The sequence below is a fragment of the Triturus cristatus genome, chromosome 5_2, assembly GCF_964204655.1.
Source record: "Triturus cristatus chromosome 5_2, aTriCri1.1, whole genome shotgun sequence".
Taxonomy (NCBI): Eukaryota; Metazoa; Chordata; class Amphibia; order Caudata; family Salamandridae; genus Triturus; species Triturus cristatus.
Genome location: NC_140588.1, coordinates 764,102,359 through 764,121,407, shown reverse-complemented (window position 1 = coordinate 764,121,407; position 19,049 = coordinate 764,102,359). Strand labels below are relative to the sequence as shown.

The 19,049-nt window shown below is 44.1% G+C and overlaps 1 long non-coding RNA gene across 1 annotated transcript in view; it reads right to left on the bottom strand.

Annotated features, from left to right (window-relative positions):
• Positions 1–19,049, bottom strand: part of LOC146829239 (uncharacterized) — a 136,327-nt gene that overhangs the window by 22,086 nt on the left and 95,192 nt on the right. Inside the window, exon 2 of the long non-coding RNA XR_014962207.1 lies at positions 16,571–16,626. This is a non-coding gene — a long non-coding RNA (uncharacterized LOC146829239). The remainder of the gene's footprint in view (positions 1–16,570; positions 16,627–19,049) is intronic.

The window sequence follows — 19,049 nt, the reverse complement described above, 5'->3', positions numbered from 1 at the left end:
TTTCGATCCAAGCCACGTTTGCGAAACAACTCCCACAAACGAGCGGTAGTCTCACCATCAATATCCTCCCTCCGCACACCATCAGCCAGAAGACCAGAAAAAATATCACGTCTAGTAAGTTTATTTTCACCAGGAGTACGAGTGTCAGGCCGGGACTGCCGTTCAGGTTTAAACCACTCACCCAACTCACCGAGTTGGCGCACCGATTCCAAAACCGTAGATAATACGTTACCAGTCTGATTAATCAATAAAGTCATCATGACCTGCTTATAGGCAACAGGGGAAGATCGAATGATACGGTTCCGCACAGAAGATGTCAATGAACCATCAAGCAACCTGTCAGCAGTACCCAGAAAAATTGCCGTTTTCATCACCTCCTCTTTGAGACGTTGAGCAGCATCACGCAAAGTATACCACGGCTTGTCATTCACAGGCCAGTCAGATTCAGTAGGATATTTTAGATTACAACCCTCAGTCGCCAATTGGAGTAAAGAAATCTGACCAACACCATTATAGTTACGAAAATGATCCTGCACAGTAGAATCCAAACTCAAGGAACAGAACTTTAAACAATCGCCAGTATCCAACATAATACCAGCAGCGCCCAGTTCATAAAGGCGCACCATCCATGTGAGCAAGGACTCACCAGCTCGCTGCCGAAATCGCTGCAAAATATCACTAATTTCCTGCTGAGTAAAGTCTTCTAAACAGTCCAAAGAAATACCCTGCGGAGCATTGGGAGACTGCTGCAACTTCCGACGGAAAACTGGATGCGCAGAAACCGCGGGACGAGCATCACAAGGAGCCCGATCAGTACTCGTAGAGGGACAATCAGTGTAAGAAGCATTGATCCCACTCGAAGAACGAGCGTAATCACGGGGTGCACCATCAAAGGTGCGAGAAGCAGACTTACAATCATGGCGGGAGCGAGAAGACTCGCGCTTGGCAGACTCCTCACCCGAGGAACAAGAATCAGTCGAGTTCCAGATATTACCATCCCATTCATCAGGATTCCAATCCAGCCCAGCTGTCGCCACGACCAGACGCACCTTTCGCGTCGAAACCCGACCGCGCCTGTTCTTGTATTTATAACGAGCAATTCGCACAGCCGCCCGTTCGGCAATAGTTTGGTAAGTCTCAAGTTTATCAGCAAGCAACTTATTTTGACACCGCAACAAAGTATGAGAATTCTGAATCTCAACAAAATGCGCTTCCACATCTTTAAGAGAGATCTGTAACTTCAACAATCTCTCATGTAGAATCCTGTATGCAGACAAAAGAATCCAACCTCTGCGCCCCAAAATGGGAATCTCCTCACCCTTCGATACGGGTGCCTTCTGCAAACAAGCAATCACATCAGCCGGCTCTGCCAGCTCCAAAGAAGAATTCCAATTCTCACTCAAACCAGTGGAATCAGCCCACTCACGGGCCAAGGCTTCATAAGGCGTTGAATCCCATCCGGGAATATCAACGGGCAACTTAAAAGTAGATTTAGACCTTCTAGAAAACATCGTGAAAAAGGAAAAAGAAGAAAAGAAGAGAAAGAAAAGAAGGAAGAAAAATAAAAACTATACACCCAAATATACAAAAATAAAAATGCAAACAAAACCACGCACGCGCCGAAAGCAAACACAAGACAACCACAACGCACACAGGTTTCGTAAACGGTTCGTGACGCCAAAAGTTCTGCTTGGGTTTTCGGATCAGATAGAACCCGCTCAGCAGAGCCTCTCTAACCCAAACCAGAACGTTACCCCCTCCCTAGGGCCTGTTTACACCTAAATAACCACATATATGTACCACCTAAGGACAGGGAATTCCTACTATATATACCAAGACCTACAAGTCACAGCCTCGCGGTCCCAAACGGACCCAGGACTTCCTGCCCAGACGGCAGCCACAGACTTCCTGCCCAGACGGCAGTCACAGCCTCGCGGTCCCAAATGGACCCAGGACTTCCTGCCCAGACGGCAGCCACAGCCTCGCGGTCCCAAATGGACCCAGGACTTCCTGCCCAGACGGCAGCCACAGCCTCGCGGTCCCAAACGGACCCAGGACTTCCTGCCCAGACGGCAGCCACAGCCTCGCGGTCCCAAACGGACCCAGGACTTCCTGCCCAGACGGCAGCTTTACAAGTCACAGCCTCGCGGTCCCAAACGGACCCAGGACTTCCTGCCCAGACGGCAGCCACAGACTTCCTGCCCAGACGGCAGTCACAGCCTCGCGGTCCCAAATGGACCCAGGACTTCCTGCCCAGACGGCAGCCTTAGCACGAGTTCATCCTATAATTACCACGACATCAGTGTTACTATATATCAGATCACACAAAGACAGCTAGTTGAGCACAACTTGTTCCCCAGTTCAAAGGGCTCCTTTCTCCCTTATTCAGTTACCACCTACCTGATCAGGATTAACATCTGTTCATGTTAAGTCACAGCTGACTAGAAGAATAGGTTACCCTCTTACACAAGAACACGTAGCACATATTGCTTTACTACAAACTGAATACTTTATTTAGTTATTACATGCACACCGACGGAACATAATATATATCACATAACCTGCAAAGAAAAGTGAAAGATTAAGTTGTACACTCTAATAGTAAGGGGTTGACATCACCTTGGTCGTATGTAGCCTGCACTCAATGGTCATCTAGGTTCCCTTCTCGTCTGCGCCTCGGCTTCGCCTGGAAGTCACACCTCCGCAATCACGGGTTTACTCCCGTCTCCCTCTCCGAGTCACTGGGACCTCTTCCTCATCGGCTACTCTCTTCTCTTTGGGATATCTATCTCTCGGTTTTTCTCCACCTCCAAGTTTGTCATCTGTCTTCCCTGGAATAAGTAGCAGCTTTACTACTAACGGCCAGGTGCCGCCCATGGACAAGAAGCAAGTGCCAGTATCTGCCTCAAACTTTTACTAATATAGACGTGCATTTCCTCATGGAAAATTCCAGCCCGTAACCTGCCGCCCACCAAATTCTTGTACCTCCCCGTGCCAAGGACACGTTCCCAGCCGGCCGGCCTGATGTAGTGTCTTCGGCATGAAGAAAAATACAATCCTTCGATAAGGGCCGGCCTGAACCGGTTCTCTCCAAGCGAATAACACCTCCTAACTAAAACACTGCCTATGACCTAGAAACATCCCGAGCTGCCAGAGCAGGAGGAAAGATGGAGTCTCTCCCGTTTAAGGCCTACCAGGCCTGAATTCAGCACGGCTCCATGAAATACCCTCACTACAGAACAGATTACCCCTAATGCTAACGAATCTATCCCCTAGGATATATATATATGCAAACCCTGATCTATGGGGAAGAACACAGGATCATGTCGAAGTGCCTAATAAATAGGCTCTATACACTACTCTAACCCTTAGACTTGAATGGAAAGAGACTGAAGTCACCTAAATCACCCTTCAACACAATAAGAAAGATCGAGCAGTACAAAACCCTGGGGCAGATTTATGTTCCCTGGCGCATCCCTGCAAATCAGCAGGGATGCGCCAGGGAAGATGCGTCACGCAAGTTTGCCCTTGCGCCACCGCAGATGCACCGCATTTACAATGCGGTGCATCGTGGCGCAAGGACAAGCAGATGCGTGACGCATCTGCCGGCGTAAGGTTGGCGCAGTGCTGAAGTTGTGTCGCAAGTGCGACGCAACTCCAGCCCTGTTCCAACCTAACCTATCCCCAACATGGTGCGTCACGCCTTACGCCTGCTTGAAGCAGGCGTAAGGATTTGACGCACCAGCGTCGGGAAAGTGACTGCGTGAAATCTTGTAGATTTCGCTGCGTCACTTTTCCGAGGCTTTTTCTGACGTAGCGCCCACCCTGCACACATTAAACCTGACGCAGGTTTAATGTCGCGCAGGGCTTTACAACGTGAAGCATCTCACTAGATGCGTCACGTTGTAAATCTGGCGCAGCATGGCGCTTGCTTTGCGCCGCCGCTGCATCACAAAAGTGACGCAACGGCGGCGCAAAAGTGGCGCATGGGGCTTGTAAATCTGCCCCCCTTGCGCCACCATAGATGCGCCGTATTTACAATATGGCGCACTATGGCACAAGGATTGACAGATGCGTCAGAAATTCTGATGCATCTGTTGGCGGAAAAGTCACGCATTTGCTGGAGTCGTGTCGCAAGCACGACGCAACTCCAGCAATGTGTGTTGAGGCCTATTCCCACTACACTGCATCACTACTTATGCCTGCTTGAAGCAGGCGTAAGGTCTTGACGCAGTGGAGTCCTAAAAGTGGCGCAGTGAAATCTTGTAGATTTCACTGCGTCACTTTTACGAGGCCTTCCTGCATGGGAACGCCCACCCTGCATACATTATACCTGACGCAGGTATAATGTGACGCAGGGCTTTACAACGTGACGCATCTAGATGCGTCACGTTGTAAATAGGCCGCATTGTTTGCGCCGTTGTTGCGTCAAAAAAGTGACGCAACTGTAGCGCAAAAGCCACTCAAGGGGCTTGTAAATCTGCCCCCTGGTTTGTAGCTTCACCCTCAGGGAACAGGCTCTCTAGCTTTATTGACTCCTCCTTGGGGGAGCTTGGGGGACTTTGCTCTAAACTCATGTCTTGGTCACCTATGGACCTAGCTCCACCCAAAATATTAGCATCGGTTATGGAAGCTATTTTACTCCACTTGTGTAACCTGATTACTCAATCTTTTAACGCAGGTCATCTTCCGGCGAAATGGAAGCATGCCACCATTGTGCCCCTTAGACCCAGTACAGTCTGAAACTCTGAGCCCCATCTCGATGCTGCCTTTTTTGCGAAAGTGGCAGAAAAACATGTTAATGTCCAACTTATCAAGTTTATTGAGATCAACAATCTGCTGCATCCCTCCTAGGCCGGTTTTACAGACACAGCACTCGATAGAGTCATTTCTGTTAGCCTCAGAATCACTCAGACTCTGTTCAGACGGAAGACAAGACTGCAGACTTCTATTAGAACGGATGTGGAGCTGCGATGTCAGAGGCCTGGCTCTGAGGAGGCTAGCCTCCTTTCTCCAAAATCGCACCTTCCAGGTTACTCAAAGACCATTTTCCTCTGAAATGTTGCCTGTGTGTCAGGGGGTGCCGCAGGGCTCTCTACCTTATGCCCTACCCTATTCAATTTATGCATGGGCCTCCTGGCACAGATCCTTGAGCGACACAAAGTTACAATCGAGTCTTATGCCAAAGATACACAAATGATTGTATCTCTTTTCCAGGAAACGGAGTTGCATAATTTCGGTTGTGCCTGGTGGAGTTGGCAGAGTGGATAGCGAGGAGCTGCCTCAGACCTAACGCCAATAAAACGGGGGCCCCAATTGTGTGTAAAGCTCCACTTGTATGGTCTTCAGCCTGGTAGTCAGATGTCCTAGACGCTGGTCCAGTCCCCAAACAAAAAGTAAGGAACCTAGGAGTCTTTGTTTGATCCTAAGCTGACTTTTGATAGCCAAATAGGGTATGTCACAAGGAAATGCTTTAATACACTACAAATTCTGAAAAATCATGGATCTTTTCCCAGTGGCAGCCAGGAAAACCATATGCCAGACCAATGTTCCCTCTAATTTTTTTCCTCTGTGTGCGGCAGTGTAGGGTCTCTGTGCGCTGCAGCCATGGCTATGTGCACCAGGAACCAGACAGCGCATGTGGGTGCAGCACCAAATATCACTCCAAACTTATGCTTAAACAAGTGAAAAGACTGCATTTCCACACATACAGCGCCACATTAAGGGTCTTAAGGCAGGTTTGCTATTTAGATACACACGCCATGACATGAATTGGTTACACAGGCAAGTACACTTCGGGTTTAGAAAAGCACAAGACTCCAATGGTGCTACCATCATAAGATTTTACTGCTGTAGGTGTAATGTTACTTATTGTATTATATATCTGGATGCACAGACAAGAAGCAACACAATACCATCCAAGCGGCACACTAGGCTAAGCAGAGAGATTTCTAACTTACCTGTTACCTAGAAGAACTGCAGCAAGTCCAAAAGAACGACGTGTTCTTTACACATCGTGCTTTTGGACTTTGGGCAGCCAACTTCAACTAGGCACAGCCAGGGCCGCCTTTAACACTGGTGGCGGCCTGTGCGACAATGTTTGTTGGCCCCCCTCCAATGGCCACCTCTACCACGGATTCCCTCACTAGCACCCTTTAATAGCGGCCCTCAAGTCTCCAGAACCACTGTCTCTCTGATTTATTTAGCTTTATAGCACCACTCATACCAGTGTAAGGTGTCAGAGCACTTTACATAATACACACATTGCACAGAGACAATCATAGGTGTGTAAATCAGTGTATTGGAAGTGTTACATCAGGACTACAAGGTGTAGTGTAGGAGTAACATGTCATCGATACTAGTAAGCAATATAGTTTGAGCGCTTATTCTGGAAAAGTACAAATTCAGAATTTAAAATGTAACACCATTTTTTGCGGTTCTCCCTAAAAACAAGAATGTTTTTTTTTTACCCAAATGAACCCTTTTGGTAAGATTAGGATAATGAAAGACTGGGAAAAAAAACATATTGCTCTAACATAATACTTGCAGTTAACACGCAGCTGTTGACAGTTAATAGCTCAATGCTCTATATTAGGATTTTGTCTTACAAACCACAAGTAACAAAATGAGCTCTCTTACAGAAGCAGTAACCCACAGACCTATTTACATTACATGCACTTTGTGATCTGTATGATACACGTTCTTAGCAGCAGGCGTTTTAACCCACTGCGCGACCTTTGGATGAGTCAAAACTTCCACTAGACAAACCTCCGTCTCTTTCCGGGAAGACGATGAATCACCGGAGTTATCTAGACATTTTAATTGATGCCTGAAAATTGCTGGAGGCCAGGAACACACAGGTTGTTTACAAATGTTAATTTACTTGCAAAAATGACGTCTCCACCCCAAGTCAGTGCCTGCTGTGGTGGCACCGATCTGGAGCCGGCCCTGGGCACAACTTTCAGCCAAAGGGTTTGTGTGCATGGTGAAACATCCGCCATTCCCTGCATCCAACTCTTCACACGAGGACAACACCCTCATTATATGTATAGTCAGCTGCATGCAGCAAAGCCTGGCAGCGGCCTTGGCCTAGCTTCATGCACAGCTCACAATCTGGCAGCCAACTACTGCAGTGTATAACTTTTAGGAGGCTTGACTGCAGCAAGCCCAAAAGCACGATGTGTGCTTTACACATAGCTGCCAATGAGTCAAGAGTTGCACAAGAGAACTCTGATCTCTCTATAGCAGGAACATGAATAATCACTGTGTTATCGTAAACTTACCCACGGATTCTCTGAGTGCTGGGTAACTCATTCCTGCTGTTCAGCCTGGTCTCAGTAACTGGAGTCTGTGGGGTCACTCGCTGCAGACAGGTGATCTGACAGTGTTGTGATGCACTTGGGGCAAAACTGGACCATCTTCAGCTGTAGATTGTAGTAAGGGTGAGAGGTCATGGCGTGGCGTGCTTTCCGAGTTGTGGCCTATACCCTTAGACACACGTGCCCACTCTGTCTCACCATGACTTGTGCGGTCATCAGGGAACCCCCTCGACCAGGGGAGGGGAGTACTGTTGAGGAGGCCATGGAAGTCGTTTAATTTATTTATTAATATTGCGGGCTGCAGAAGCAATTCTTTGTTGTGACAGGAATTTGAAATGAAAACATCCTGTTGCTGCTCAGCCTGCACTGACCAGAAGCCCCTCAGCGACACTGTAGGGCTGGAGGACAAGAGTGCCGGCTTGTAGGGTGCAGCTCTGCAGCCCTGCCAAGTACCACGCATCACGCGTTAAACTAAGGCATTTCATTGTGGTGGTCTGCACCACCGCACTGAAATGCAAAGTCATACATAATAACACTTCCTCAGCTGTTAAGCCTGGAGCTCCCAAATAATAAATAATGCATGATACAAGCTGCAGGGGCAGCGCGCAATGCGTGCTGCTCCCGGAAGACTTGGGAGCCACGTGACAGGTGTAGTACAAAGAAAGGAAAGCGTGGGCATCTTTGTCAATCCTGGTCACACTCGACTGCGAAGTGTATCTAGAGAGATTTGCGGAAGCATTGTTGTGACAAGGGCCTCCTTCAGCGTGCTGAAGTGCGTGAAATTACACATGCTAGTAGGAGGGTGTGAGATGAATTCCTCCATCAAGGCTGGAGTGTTTAAATATGCCAAAAGCTGGGCTCGCCCTGCACGACAGTCAAGTGCAGCTTCGGAACAGCATGTGAAAGATTCGCCTCTCTCAGCACAGTGTCTTGTGCCCAGCACCTCACAATGTAAGGATTTCTCCCTCGACGTGCAGGTGCAGCCTACAGCGCTGACAGGCCTCTTACTGCTCGAGGCGCCATTGCCAACCAAAAGTATAGGAGGGTCGCATAGTTGACCTCACTGTTTTGTGAGAGAAGCTTTCGATCATGGCTAGGTTATACATTGCGCAAAATCAATATGCCAATAGTGCCCATCCAATGAGCCAAATTAATGCCATACCTTTTGGTGAAATGCTGCGGGCTCGCAGAAATTGTAGTAAAGATGAGGACTTTCAGGGACAAGTGAAGGACATTACGTACAGATTCCTTGCTAGGGGGTACTCACCCAAAGTCATCAGCAGGGTGAAAAATAGGGCTATGCAACTGACCAGGTCGGATACCCTTAAGAAGACCTCATACAAAGACAACAAGGACTCTAAATCCCCAATCAGACTGGTGACCAATTACCATTCTTGGTCACACAAATTATACATGATCCTCAAGGATAACTGGCACCTATTAACTGCAGACAAGGGTTTAGAACAGTATATATCTAGATCTCCCAATATTACTTATAGGAGAGGCAAGACTATCCAAAGTATTATTAGCCCCAGTTATCCCAAACCTATGCCCATTAAACCGACATGGCTATGTCAACGTAATATTGGGTCTTATTCATGTGGCAACTGCAGCATGTGTAGATTTACGAAAAGGGGAATAAAAGATTTTAAATATAATGGTTCACGTAATTTTCGAATTTATGATCATATTGATTGTTTGACCAAATATGTAGTTTATGTGATCCAATGTAAGTGCAGCATGATTTATGTGGGCAGTACCATCCGCCCTCTTAAAGAACGGATGGCAGAACATTTTCGTGTTGTATCAACAAAAAACGTGGGAGAAGGTCCAAGGGAAAGGTTTTAAAGACCAGCAGGTTGTGAATCCCCTTAACCAAATATTGTAACACTGAACAACCTGGGTCTAGTACTGGGTCAGCAGGGATAAACAAAAGGCAAAACCACTCATTCTAACATCTCTTGGTTAGAGAAGAACCCTTTAGGGAACAGAACCCATCAATCACCGAAGAATCAGTGTATTGTCATCATCTGGGTCTGTCTCTCCTGTCACACCACACCAGAGCTAGAGAGAACAGCCTGGTCGCGGGTCAGGGGAGAAGGCGTACAAGGGTTGTAAACAGTACCAGAAATGACAAGAAAACAGTGGGTTCTCCTTCGTGTGAAAAGGGGTTCAAAAAAAGTGCAGCGCTAAATCAAAAAATGTGAATAAAAATGGCTAGAGAAACTCAAAAGTGCTTTAATCGGTAGAGCACCTCTGCCAAAATTAAAAAGCAAAATGGCAATTTAGCATAAATACATCGTCATTATGCTCATTGTCCATAGTATGTGGTCGACATGTTTCTGCCCACTGGGATCTACAAAGTATCGAGGGCATTCATCAGGACCTTAATATTGCTGCTACTATGAATAAGTAAAATTGTAAAAGTATATTAAATTACAGACATTCCTACCACCGGTTGAACTCCATGGATGTAAAAACCGGATACCTAGGGAAGTGGAAAAACATAAATAAGGAGATGCGAAGAGCTATCCATGTTGATAAGACCAGCAAACAACAGTATAAATATACCGCCATACAAAACACAAATTTTTGTGTTAGTAACATCTAAAAGTGTATTAGATTGCACTTACCCTACAAATGTGGGTGATACCCTCACCTCAACCTGGCTCTACTCAGGGAAGGGGGCCCCGCTCTGATAAAGGGGAAAGGAAAAAAGAAACACGGCTGTTGTAAAACATGCCTAGATCTTTATGTTCCCCATACCAAATGACTAAGAAGTATAAAGTTTGTCCATGTCTCTAAAATAGGTGGAGGCACAAAGTATGGCAATAAAGTACTAGTCAGGGTAGAAGGCCTCTAACCAGATAGAAAGAAAGAGCCCAAATACTCCATCGAACAATGTAGTTAAAGGGCCATTGAAAAAATCCAGAGGGTTATTGTAAAAACACTAATGTTAAGGACTCTTTAAGTTGTTCTAGAAAGATTATAAGGCATTACAAGAGCAAAAGCCAAGCTTACCTCTCCGTCGGTACCCCAGGGCGGTCTATGAGTAAAGACCAGAGGTACCGACCCGAGCAGAGGGGGAGTGTTTTTATAATGTACTAGATTGTAAACAGGTGAAGCTGTTTAAGCAAGGTGGCTTGAGAAAAGCCTGCAATGTTTGCAGCAGCGCGAGGACCCCAAAGCCGATAATAGGCACCGCGCATGCGCTAGAAAGTGATGAAAACAGATGAATCAGTTGCAGCCAATCTGCTTCGGCAAAGCGCGTTGAACAGACTGATCAGCTGGGCGGCTTCGGCAAAGCCTGCAGTGTTTCCAACAGCATTAGGACCCCAAATGACAATGGCAGAGTACTGCGCATGCGCGGTGACCGCGACGTGGTGCGCATGTGCCGTGCTAGAGACATCGGTCTACCACATCTCCGATAAACACAGCGCATATACTGAATGTAAAATTGAATGCGCATGTGCCGTAATCGAGGCGCTACAGTGATACATCTCGAATATAGTGGGTTCCCATTCTAGATAAATGTAAAGGAATTACGGTAAGCTCCAGCACCAAAAGCGGCCAAAGAACATAACCGCTATGGTCGCTATGTAAACTATATACATGAAGGGAGTTCCCAAAGCATAACGTGAAGTCCCCCACGAGGATAACATCTCAATCAGACAACCTCTACAAGTGCGTGCCCTTCATTAAAGCGTGTTTAAAGTCGATGGGCATGCGCTCATATCTATTTCAACATAGAGAGAGATATATGTATGTGGTGTGTAAGGTTTTGTCAGGCCAACGAAAAAAGAAGAAGGGAACTATTATGACTGAGTTCCACGCGATAACCATTATGATACGTTCAGTATGTTAGTGAAATGGGGTTCAATAAAGAATTCACAAACATGGTGTATTAGTGTTGAAGACTCTCCAATTGAACGTATCACACTCTATTCACACCATATTCACAGACAAGGCAAAGATTAGGAGGTGTTGACCAGGGAGTACTGGATGAGAAACGTACTCCTGATTATCACTAAGTTTAAAGCAAAAGCCAGGGAATATCGTCATCAGGACTTAATGACGATATTCCCTGGCTTTTGCTACACCATGTTTGTGAATTCTTTAAACACGCTTTAATGAAGGGCACGCACTTGTAGAGGTTGTCTGATTGAGATGTTATCCTCGTGGGGGACTTCACGTTATGCTTTGGGAACTCCCTTCATGTATATAGTTTACATAGCGACCATAGCGGTTATGTTCTTTGGCCGCTTTTGGTGCTGGAGCTTACCGTAATTCCTTTACATTTATCTAGAATGGGAACCCACTATATTCGAGATGTATCACTGTAGCGCCTCGATTACGGCACATGCGCATTCAATTTTACATTCAGTATATGCGCTGTGTTTATCGGAGATGTGGTAGACCGATGTCTCTAGCACGGCACATGCGCACCACGTCGCGGTCACCGCGCATGCGCAGTACTCTGCCATTGTCATTTGGGGTCCCAATGCTGTTGGAAACACTGCAGGCTTTGCCGAAGCCGCCCAGCTGATCAGTCTGTTCAACGCGCTTTGCCGAAGCAGATTGGCTGCAACTGATTCATCTGTTTTCATCACTTTCTAGCGCATGCGCGGTGCCTATTATCGGCTTTGGGGTCCTCGCGCTGCTGCAAACATTGCAGGCTTTTCTCAAGCCACCTTGCTTAAACAGCTTCACCTGTTTACAATCTAGTACATTATAAAAACACTCCCCCTCTGCTCGGGTCGGTACCTCTGGTCTTTACTCATAGACCGCCCTGGGGTACCGACGGAGAGGTAAGCTTGGCTTTTGCTCTTGTAATGCCTTATAATCTTTCTAGAACAACTTAAAGAGTCCTTAACATTAGTGTTTTTACAATAACCCTCTGGATTTTTTCAATGGCCCTTTAACTACATTGTTCGATGGAGTATTTGGGCTCTTTCTTTCTATCTGGTTAGAGGCCTTCTACCCTGACTAGTACTTTATTGCCATACTTTGTGCCTCCACCTATTTTAGAGACATGGACAAACTTTATACTTCTTAGTCATTTGGTATGGGGAACATAAAGATCTAGGCATGTTTTACAACAGCCGTGTTTCTTTTTTCCTTTCCCCTTTATCAGAGCGGGGCCCCCTTCCCTGAGTAGAGCCAGGTTGAGGTGAGGGTATCACCCACATTTGTAGGGTAAGTGCAATCTAATACACTTTTAGATGTTACTAACACAAAAATTTGTGTTTTGTATGGCGGTATATTTATACTGTTGTTTGCTGGTCTTATCAACATGGATAGCTCTTCGCATCTCCTTATTTATGTTTTTCCACTTCCCTAGGTATCCGGTTTTTACATCCATGGAGTTCAACCGGTGGTAGGAATGTCTGTAATTTAATATACTTTTACAATTTTACTTATTCATAGTAGCAGCAATATTAAGGTCCTGATGAATGCCCTCGATACTTTGTAGATCCCAGTGGGCAGAAACATGTCGACCACATACTATGGACAATGAGCATAATGACGATGTATTTATGCTAAATTGCCATTTTGCTTTTTAATTTTGGCAGAGGTGCTCTACCGATTAAAGCACTTTTGAGTTTCTCTAGCCATTTTTATTCACATTTTTTGATTTAGCGCTGCACTTTTTTTGAACCCCTTTTCACACGAAGGAGAACCCACTGTTTTCTTGTCATTTCTGGTACTGTTTACAACCCTTGTACGCCTTCTCCCCTGACCCGCGACCAGGCTGTTCTCTCTAGCTCTGGTGTGGTGTGACAGGAGAGACAGACCCAGATGATGACAATACACTGATTCTTCGGTGATTGATGGGTTCTGTTCCCTAAAGGGTTCTTCTCTAACCAAGAGATGTTAGAATGAGTGGTTTTGCCTTTTGTTTATCCCTGCTGACCCAGTACTAGACCCAGGTTGTTCAGTGTTACACTAGAACATTTTCGTGCCCTGAAAAATCTGGATATAAGGTATCCCATAGGCAACCATGCCTCTATATGCCAAGAGAGGGGATCCTCGTTGGGTTTTCTCTTTCATGGAATCGAAATTGTCAAAAATGACCCCAGAGGCGGTAACAGGGAATTAAGATTACGCCAGTGTGAGGCACGATGGATCCTTAAGCTCCGTGCAGTTGAATTTGGGATCAATATTGATCACGAATTACATTACTTTTTGGATACGTGATTTGTTTTTGTGAGAGGTTGGACAATAACCATATTAATGACTTTGTTGTTATTATCTTTATTAATGTCTTTATATCAAACCTTCTGAATAGTTCTTTCTATACTATCTATTTAGGTTACTACTGTTCTGTATTTATTTCTAATTATTTTTGATTGTAATTAGAGAGCTCATGTTAGTTTTATCAACATGTAACCCTTTGGATTGTCATAACATGGATTATATGTTGAATACAAAATGTTCTCAATGTATATGCTTCTGCTTTGGATGTTGTAATAATTGCCCTTTGGTCAAACTCTGTTAAACCACTTTATTTAGTCTGATTCCTCATTTATGTTTACATTCCGCTTTGAACACCTGCCATTTTTTTGCCTATTGCTTTTGCCCTTCACATTAGTATTCCCACTTCTATTCTGGTAAATATGGGTTATTTCTACTATGCCTGAATATAAATGCTTCTCCTCCAAGTCACTAATATCTCTCCTTCCTGAATTGTTCTGCTTTCCTTTACGTCTGTCTTTGTGACGTATGTTGATTAAATGCGGACTACTCTGTGTGTCTTACAGAGCACTGGCTAATGCTGACAACTTATGTTTCTTAAATCACTCTTCGATTGTCATACTTAACTTTGGGATAGCCTATTACTCTGTTAGGAAGCAGAGATCCGTTTCTCAAACTTATGGAATGGTAATTGCTCCAAGGTTATTATTATTCCTGGTACTAACATTTTATATTAGTTTAGATGACGATTTTGATATTATATTCTTAATGAGTGCGTTTCGGATATTGGTCCGGATTTATTGTCTTCAAACTGTTCAAAATATATATTTGTGACATACTTTGTATCTTTATAATGAGATAGGTGCTTATTTTACTTTTCCGATATAAACACGAGTGGTTTCACCCATTGTTAGCGCAATATGGGAATATTTACACCTCCCTAAGATGGCGGCCTTGTACTCACGCGCTATACGTGATAGTCCCCTTTCTATGTTTTACATAGGACGTTCATTTCAATTACCGGACTTCGTATATATTGGGGGACAACATGGCGCCGATTTATTCACATACAACCGAACTTGGATAACGACCGGAGTACTCTCCGTGTTAATGGGTACGTGTCTTAGGTTTGACCGCTAACCTTTTTACTCGTTTACTTGTATTATGTAGAATTGTGGTTATTTTACTCCCGTCGGTAAATTTATGCAATTAAAGCTTATACGAAGTAACATCGCTAATTTATGAACTTTAGGTTTTATTTTCAACCCTCTTTGATGCAACTATATTAGCTCTCGCTATGTGTGCTTGTGTTTCTTGGTTTTGCCCCTTTGGATTGTATGTTTGTATGATGGTAGCACCTGAGCCTTTGGATAGGAATCTTATGATATGGCCTCCATTTTTGGCTTGGATTACTTTCTGATATTATTGTCTTTTATTTTGTCTGCAGAATTTCATCACGATTGTTGAATTTATACCCCGGCCCCGATATACTCTCGGAACCGTGTTAGAGGTACTCACATGTTTCTTGTTAATTAATGAGTTAATACCATTGTAATTCTTGGATTGACTTGGACAATCCTGGTTCAAAACTTAAGATTCAAAGTTACAGGATTCCAGAACTTTATTATTTTTATTTTTATTGTTCCTTACAGATTATTTTCATTTTATATGATAATACTTGAAGAAACCCTGATTGATCTATTTGGCTTCGTTCGTGATACTCATAAATGTCTTACACATCACTTGATTTATTATATTGCTATTGGTGAGTGTCAATTTATATTATATATTTTTTCTCAATTTCTTGATCAATTAGTGATCACTTATTTGTCAATATCTTTTGGTACACCTTTGATTGTAATTATTCCAGCACTTTGATTTAAGCATAGCGCTTGGCCGAATAGTACTGGTTTACCTTTGTCCTTGAGATGTGGATCCTAGAGGTCTCTCTTGTTATCGGTTTCCCCTTCATGGTTTCACTGTGCAAATTACAACGAGGCTATATTTATTTATTCTTTACTCTTCACTTCACCTTTCATCTCCCTGACACTTATTATTTTTTGGTTCCATTTTCACAAATGATTGCTCTTCTTTTACTCCTTTTTGCTGGTGGAGGGTGTTTATTTACACTCTAATGTCGTTTAGTGCAACACATTTGGGTTCATCCTTTGGCTTGTCGCACTTTGGAAGTTTCCATCCTTCTCTTTTTTTCTAGGCTGTTCGTTGACTTATGTCACAATTTTTACTGTACATATTGTGATTTTAGATGTTATTTACGTATTATTGTAACAAAACTGTATGATCAGTTTCCTCTCATCACTTTTGTAGCCCTGAGGAAGTCTGTTGGGCTTTCCGCCCTTTTGACGAAACACATGTTGGCTACAAGGCTACAACCATCTATGAGATCAACTGCTTGACATCTGCAATAACGAAAATAATAAAGAAGAATACCCACATATTTATGGATGGGACTCTTTTCTCCGTAAACCACTACACTTCCTGATTAATTATTGTTACTTTTGTTTGCTCGGGAATAACCCATTGTTTATGCCTCACTGTTTTGTGACTGAAGGCTGTCTTTTGTCCATCGAGGGCCTGACTGGGAAATGGAGCAGAAAGGATACTGGGGACTTGCCAGTGATGCCGTAAACCAAGCAGACACAACACCTCTGTTTTTGGAGGGAGGGGTATGTTTGCTAAGAGGATAGTCCCAATGTAGTCAGTGGAAGAACCCTCGTTCAAAGGTGGGTGGGAAGGGGGCACCCATGGGACCCTTTCTACAGTGGGACACTCAAAGTCAGTGCCCCCCCCCGTTATGAATTCATACTACGAACAAAGAGTGAACCACGTCCTTCTGTTGCACCATCTTGTGGTCATGTATTGGTGACAAGAAGCTCAGCGAGTTAAGCTTAAATGATGACAACTGCTCATGGTATGTTATGTGCATTTGTATAGTGCTTGAATAACATGAGTATGGTCTAATAGCACTTTTAAAATCTAGGTACCCTCTGTGGTTCTGGGGTACTTGTTGACTGGAGTCAAAGCGGCATGGTTACCTGGTATTTGGTTCTGTTTCATACTGTTTGCAGGAGAGTCATATTGGGTCGGGTGCCTGTAGGGTGAGAATAACATAAGGTGGATTAGTAACATACACTATTGGGGCTCTTGGCGCTGAAATAACAGATGTTTTCTTGTTACCTAACTCAATAGTACTAATTTTATCAACCTCAAGAGGATGAAAGGCTCCTTGGACCTGCAAGGATAAGAATTTAAGCAACCCTTATATCAAGTATAGATTCCTGGACTGAAGGCATTAGTCCACTGAGTCACTGCCCCAGTATATAGAACAGACTACTTTATTATTTAGTGATGAATTGTATCAGGCAGTGGCCGGCTGGGCCCTACTATGGATCTGTGTTGCGCATAATTGCTTTTGTGTGCTCAGATGTGCATGTCTAAGCACACTGCCATGTGTTTCGTTCCACTTCATGTTTCCAGGCATTCTCGCTCATTATGCAAGTGTGATAAATTTAAAGTTTACCCGTCGGTGACGAGTTCAAATCATAGCAAGGCCAACTCACCATTTTATCCTCCCATTGTTATTAAATTCAGTACTTTATTGGGCAACAGTAGCATGTTTTTCTACAACATTGACAATAAAACTGTGCTCTTAAACACTATATATAAAAAAATATTCCTCATTGATGTCTCCTACTCGACCCTATTCTAATCACAGGTTGTATTTTCTACTATTTTGTGATAATCAGCTTTTCAGTGTTGAGCAGATTCGGTCTGCAGCCAGTTTCAGTCTTTGAAGCTAGATGATCATGAGTTGAATCCTGGCTTCCCTTTACCCTTTACCCAAACTCTATGATTCTGGACAAAACATCTTTCTTCCTGTGCCTGGTATGCTTTGCAAATCAGTGATTAATGGGTGGAATAGATTCTTGTAGCACCGTGGAAAGCTGGCTGGTACAATGTATGCTTCTTTAAGGATAACAATGAGATTGTGCGTGTAGAGTGCCCCTCAGATAGTCCCGAAGCTCAAATGGGTGTAATGTCTCATTTATGTTTCCCTCGTCTTCATTGCTTGATTTTGCTTGCGAGAAAGTGTCACTCTTATTCGTTAAAATGCCACTAATATTTACACAGAAATTATAAACATGTCACTCATAGGAATCTGAAACCTTGGCAGCTATGGCTCTGCCTCACCCAAGCTGTCAGCTGAGCAGAGCACACATGCATCTGCAGCAATCTGCAGAAGAAATGCAGCAAGTCCAAAAGCACGACTTGTGCTTTACACGTCGTGCTTTTGGACTTGCTGCATTTCTTCTCTTAATGGAGCACGGCTGGGGGCTGATTGTGAGCCATTGTGAAAATATGTTTGTTAATTGCAGCCCATGACGGTGCTGCAATTAACAAATATTTTCACAAAGGGCCGAAAACGGCCCACAGTCACGGCCCATTAGGAAAGAAGTGCAGGAGCCACTTGCCAATGAATGTTTCCCCCAAACAGAAAAATTACCACAAAAGCGGCGGCGCAAAAGCTCTTACAGGATGTGTGCGCGCTTCCCTCGGGCCACTGCGCGTTCGGGGGTCATTACAGGGGACACTGGTCCAGACTCTGGTGACAGCTTAGCTGGACTATTGTAATATTCTTTATATCGGGGCCATCCAGGGGCGACTTAAAAAATGACAGAGACTTCAGAACATGATTGCATGGTTAGTGTTGAACTTACCTAAATGTGCTCCCTCTAAGCAAGAGAACCTTTTCAAAAAAATATGTGTGTGTTACATGATCTTTCATAACCGGGGCCCTTGGTTTTTATCCTCAATGGTGAAACCATACTTTCCCAATCGTTGTCTTAGATCTTCTGAAGCCCAGTTGGCAGTGGCCCCCTCCATAAAGCTAGCTTGGATGGGTGGCTGTTCTTTTGTTTTTTGTGCTGCGCCGTTGTGGAACAGCTCACCCATCCATCTCAGGATGGAATCCACTGAAGCAATCTTCCATAAAAAGCTTACTACCCGGTTATTCTGGCTGCCTTGGGGTCTGGTTTTGACTAATTAAAGTTGCATTTTTAGGTTGGTTCAAGGTTCTGTTATTCATGTTAGGTGTAGGTTGGTGGACAATCCTAGCGCTGGGACACTCCTCTGGGAGTAACCAAGTGCTTTAGAAATCAACTTATTATTATTAATATAATATCTTCTGAATAAAGACTATAACATTCCTTTATCAAAGTTTGTCAATGAATTGCTTAAATTTATGGACAAAGCAAACAAGTGATAATGCCTAAGGTCTCAACGTGTTTGGCCACATCATAAATCATATCTCTCTGCACATTTTAACACAGTTTTTAAAATTGTGTTTTCATTTGCACACAACAAAAAGAGATCAAAGCCACTTCTGAAACAACAGATCACGCAAAATATTTATTTGGGCATGGGGGCAGAAACCCATTTTTGTGTCTCAAAAACGTGCTCCCCAGATATGGAGGTATTGAGGCTGCTCACATCCTACTCATAATCTTTCTACAT